This window comes from Aulostomus chinensis, chromosome 3 (genome assembly GCF_037954235.1).
Source record: "Aulostomus chinensis isolate RoL2024-O1b breed Wild chromosome 3, RoL_Achi_v1.0, whole genome shotgun sequence".
Classification (NCBI taxonomy): domain Eukaryota; kingdom Metazoa; phylum Chordata; class Actinopteri; order Syngnathiformes; family Aulostomidae; genus Aulostomus; species Aulostomus chinensis.
The window spans coordinates 10,753,763-10,759,762 of record NC_141322.1 but is presented as its reverse complement, the minus strand read 5'-3'; positions in this window follow the sequence as shown (position 1 = coordinate 10,759,762).

The window sequence follows — 6,000 nt, the reverse complement described above, 5'->3', positions numbered from 1 at the left end:
CGGCTGATGTTACGTAACACCAACAGGGTCAGTGGGCTGCTTTCACCAATCAAAAGGATCCCATTCTGTCATCTGGTGTGAATGTGTCTGCGTACATATGCATATGTGTATCATACCGCCACACCGCCCGTTTGGCTAAACCAAATCAGCTGTGCGTGTGACATGTGTGTGCGTGTTTGTCCTTGTAGCACGCTGCTTTGTGAAGGTTTCAACTGCAAGCAGAGTGGTTGCATAACGTCTTTTGCAATCACTATGGCAACAGCAGCCTTTGCCAGGAATTCAGTGGTGTCAGAGCTTTTGGGGGGCCACTGGAGCCTTCATCGCAATATTAATAAACTTCATTTTGTAAGTGTTGGTGGCTAAAATTTCATTAAAAGCACATATCCTCGTGACTTGTCTTGAATTCACAGCGCATCCCTCCAGCAAGGTGATAGGACCTCATTAGATCCAGTTCAGGGTAAATCTGATTTCACCTCAATCATCTCACCAAATTTAATTAAATTCCCTCCACAACTTTTAAGTTATCTAATTCACAGACATATTAATGTTGGTGACCTTGGCAGGTAACCAGCACTGCTGAAACAAATGTAAAATTTGCTGTTTTTTTTCCACAATAAAGGGATCAGCTCAAAAATCAGAAGGTGTTCTTCTTTTCCCCATGAAACACCACTCCACCAAAGTTCAATGATGATCAGCCAGTTGTTGTTTTGTGTGTGTGTGTGTGTGTGTGTGTGTGTGTGTGTGTGTGTGTGTGTGTGTGTAATCCTGCACAGACACGGCACAGAAAATAATACTTCCTTGGCAGAGGTACGAAAACCTGTTGACCCGGTTTTCCAAAAAGCTTTTTATCATCTTTAAGACATGCAGGAATCATTTCCAACCAGACATTTTTAGAATAAAACTATATGATGAACGTTCTTGATCCATGTGTTCAAGGCTTGTCTGGAATTCTCTCAAATGTGTTTTATTTGTTTGTGTGTGTGTGTGTGTGTGTGTGTGTGTGTGTGTGTGTGTGTGTGTGTGTGTGTGTGTGTGTGTGTGTGTGTGTGTGTGTGTGTGTGTGTGTTGCAGTACAACTGAATTTGAGCATCTTCTTGTCAGGGTGAGTCGGGTCTTGGTGAGGCTTGGGGCGCCAAATGAGTCAGAATGGGATGTGACTTGATGCACAAACACGAGGGGAAACTGCAGTGTTTTCTATATCGGGATTATCTGCACTTTTTGTGCATCTCTTTACACAAATGTGTGTTTTACCACATGTAAATCTCTATTTTTTTATGTTCTCACCCTGTGAATATTTCTATATAACTGTCATACATGCTCCATAAATAAAGAACTGCTTGCATCTGCAGGTTGCCCTTTCACGAGCTTAAACACACATTAAACCAAATATCGTGGAATATCACCAGCACCTACCCTACCCTCTTAGGTTCACAAGTAGGACCCGACCTTTCCCTGCCATCTGAGCTTTGTGTCCCTGTCCGTCAAACAATAAGTGTACAGACATGCAGGGGTGCTGCTGTGTCTCGTTAATATTGAGCGTGCACATGGAGAGAAACCAGTTACGGCTGTGACAAGTACGTGTTTGTCTTCCTTCTTAGTTAGGAGAGAACACAAATCTCTGTGTCTAGAATCTCCATGCAAACCTACTGCCAAGTGGGACTGAACATCCAATCTGAGCAGCTCAATTAAGAAATTCCACCTTGACAGCTTTTTAATTGTTTGCTGTCACAAACGTCCTGACTTATGAGGAGGGCACCTCTCAGTTTCTGATGGAAGATTTAAAATGGGAGCCCCATAAATCAGCAGTATGGCTCAGGAGTTTTGGCAGATGTTCAAACTGAGCTTCACACGATGAAGTGATGGTGATGATGATGATGACAACACCCACAGGCTGTTAATCAACATAAACAGGTCAATGATGTAACAAGATGATTGACAGAGAGGCAGAGTCTCTTACTTGCACTTGATGTTGAGAAAATAACCCCTACTGTGATAATCATGTATGTAGTCTGAAAGCCCTAAGAGTGTGTGTGTGTGTGTGTGGGGGGGGGGGGATCAGGCGATTTCACTTTAATCTAAGGAAGCCGCAGGAATTTATAATACAGCAATACACCATGAGGTTAGAGCGACAGCTGTGTGTGAACGCAGCCAAATGACACTCCCCAAGCTGTCACACACACCTGCGTCATCAGCTGGCACACACTCACACACACACACACACACACACACACACACACACACACACACACACACACACTGCACTAAGACCACATACATAATAATAAGAATCTCTGCTTTTCTGTCAATCATCTTGTTACATCATTGACCTGTTTTTGTTGAGTAACAGCCTGTTGAGGTTGTCATCGTCGTCATCATAATTTCATTGTGTGAAGCTCAGTTTGAATACTTGTCAAAACAGCCAGGGCCACACGAACCGACAGACCAGCTCCTCTGCACCCGGTGACAGTATTGACAAACTAGAAGTGCAATCTCTTTTTTTTTTTTTTTTTTTTCATCTTAAATCAAAGCTCCAATTACTGAGCATGATAAAGAATACACAGATTATGCCAGGTGATGTGATTAAGGGTTTGCAATGGGATGTTTTGGGGCTGTGTTATTATTGCTAGTGGGAGGTGGCAACAGGGCGCCATTAGGTTCAGGTTGGCCATCTCTGCATTCTGGAGTCACAAAGAAGTGATGAAGAGGTAAAAAGAACTTTTTATGGCTCGACTTGAAAGGAAAAAATAAACTTTTTTGGGTGAAGTATTGCTTTAAAGGCCCATCATTGAAGAACCTTGAGACCTCTCCTTTGTCTGGAGATAAGCAGCCAAATGAAATACAGTTAATAATACTAAGATATTTGTAAATCCACAGGTTTAAAATTTGTTCTGCACTGATTCAATTGCAATGATTTAAACTGCAAATGATAAATAATACATGAAAAGATTATAAAAATGAATCAGAAGAGACAGTGCTTCCCAGAATGATTTTTGGAATAATCCAGGCCAATACTACAACGTGATGTAACAGAAACCAATAATCATTCCTCACTGTGAAATCAAATCATGCATTAGCACAATTCCAATCTAACCCATCCAGTTCATCAAATCCCTCCTCTTCTCTTGACCCGCTCTGTGCAGACTGCTGCCCCTGCTATATAAAGGAGGTCTGCATTTGTTAACCATTAAACAGATGCTTCTTAAAAACTTCTAGTGAACACACTGCTCATAGAGGCTGCAAGACCGAACCATGTCCTAACTAGAGTGTTATATAACGGTGTCAGTGACGCTGTGTGCCAGGTGTCGGGCCTCAAGCGGGCCTGAGGCTGCTGTCGTACCCTTGCCAGCCGTCACACTCATTTACGCTGACCTCTTAATTACTAATATGAATCATCAGTGGCACAAATTAACTCTAAACACATATTTTACACAGTCTAAGTGGTGAAGGTCAAATGAAGAAATCAGTCTCAGGGTGGTACTCTGGCTCCCGTTACACCGCAGGCGTCAGTTGGATTATTTAGCAGCATTTGGGGTTTGAGTTAAACTGACATTCATACATGACAACCATAACCAAGTTCGTGTAGTTTTGCCTTTTTAGTAAGATCATCAGTTTCCATAGGAAGTTATAGTTCTTGCATGTGTATACGAATGCACATTCCCAGCTGGTGAACCACTCAGGACTGATGGAACACCGAGGGGGGTGGACAGAGATGTGACATGATCATCTGGGAACTTTGACATGCACACACACACACTGACACATCTATTAATGCACACATAAACTGATCACTGCGCACAGAGCAATCAAGGTTAAATAGGCAAGTCAGCTTGGAAAATAGAGTGTAAGTGTGTGGATAGAGATATATAATTCTCAGATTAAAACCAATATTTAATCCCATTCAAGCTTCCATTTCTACCATTTTAGTACATGTCCTTCCATTATCTGCTCAACCCACTGCACTAACTGACACACACGCGCCTCCACATTCACTGTTTATTTACTCATCTCTAAAAATAAGAGAGAGAAACGGTGACTCATGTGGGACAGACAAAAATGACCTGAATAGCCACACAGCAAATTCACTGAATGTTCCTGTGACTATCAGCTGCCCCCTCCTCAGGCATGTCTCACCCATTGTCTCACCCTGTCAGCAGTCTGCACATTACTGTGTGGAGGCATATGCATCTGGTTACATGTCAGTGGAAATAAGTGCGGTAAGGTTTTTGTTTTTTCTGGAAATGTGCACTATCAGTGTGGAAGATGATATGTGCGGTGACAGCAGCAGTACGTGCAGAAGCGGCGCGTGTTGATTAACACATCAGCTGAGCCGTCAAGCATGTGAGCTGCTCGTCTCTGAGCCTCATTAGAATGGAAATAAACTTTTTTTACCAGGTGTGTCTGACAACATTCACTTGAGTGAAGAAGAGTGTCTCATATTCATCAGAGACTCGGTTTGAGCAAATCAAGTTACATCTTAATCACTTGCTGCTCTGCTTTTTAAAAAATATGCCCTTCCTCAGACTGAGGTAGCCCTTATTTACCAGTCTTGGTCAGTCACGCTAGCAACTCAACCAGCAGTCCAGCTTGACATCAACCATAGACAACATTCCAAACAAGTTGACAAAAGTACACAACATTTCCATCAACGATAGTCTTTCTCATGAAAACAATTTGAACCATAGACTATGTGGTATTTTGACCACTGCCAACAACAAAAAAATGTGAAATACCATGTTACAGTGGTACTCCCCCATGAAGTGAAGCTGTCGCGGTGGCCTTTGCTGCCTCAGGTTCATCCAGGAGTCCCAGTGGACGTTGGCGGCAAAGAAGTTATCTCAAGGCATTCTAGAGATATTTTGTTGATGAGAATAGGATGGATATTTGGACAGACAGGCAACCCGAAAAACATAATGCATAACATAATGAGTATTTCCAACTGGAGGCATTATGTTTTAGATTTATTTCAACAATTGCATTGTCACAGCCAGCCTGTGTATTTTGGGTCTACAAAAATATTGTTAAGAAATATATTCTTATAATGCTGAAAAATCTGGGCCTGTTAACATTTTAAAAGAAAGCAATAAAGCCATAAAAAAGATTGTCATAGATTTTGTTTAATACTAGTTTTCTTGATGTCAAGTGCACTCTCAATTTGTCCCCACTCACTCAATAACATCTACGCAAAGACATTATATCACCCTTACAGGCAGGAGACTTTAAAAAACAGATTCCAGTCGAACAAATTTTTGTTGTCAAATGGTTGTGTGAAAAAACACAAAAAAAAAAATCAAGTGAGACGGTGGGTCAAATTCAAAATGACTTAGATAGTATGGATTATTTTTCTTAAACAAGTCAAGTTGCCCCCTGCTGGCCAATAGAAAGAATACAAATTTGTGGCTCTAAGATGTGACTCGCACTGCTGGGAGCAACCACCTCTTCTTTTGTACAGCTGTCATGTCCGTAAAGAGAACAGTGGTCTGTTTCACTCTAATGTTACCATAGTTACCTGTAAGTGTGGCAGTCTTTCAACAACATCGAACTCATGAACCAAATCACTGGAGAGGCTTAATCTGTTGTGGGTGACAAGCCACAAGGAGTCTGAAGGAGAATATGTATGACTTAACAACAGTGGGCAACCCATCTAATAGTTGGAACTTCTTGCAGAACCCCAAAAATTTTACTTTGTGGTTGAAAAAAGAAAAGCTGGAAGAGCTCCGCTGTCAGCGGGACACATCTGGGAAACACCATGCAGATGTAACACTTCTTATGTAGAAAATTCGACCTGCTGGTGCCGCTGGATTAAAGAACTGGAGGATTGTTTCACTCTGCAACATGGTAACTAACAGACTGACGATGATGCTTTTAAAGTCAATTTGTTAAAAACAAAAATTCTTTCTCGTAACTATCCATAATGACAATATTCTGAGACCTGTGTTCATCATAGCAGGTGAAAATAAAAGTGCACTTTTTGTTTTTGAAAGCAAAATTTTCACTTCAATT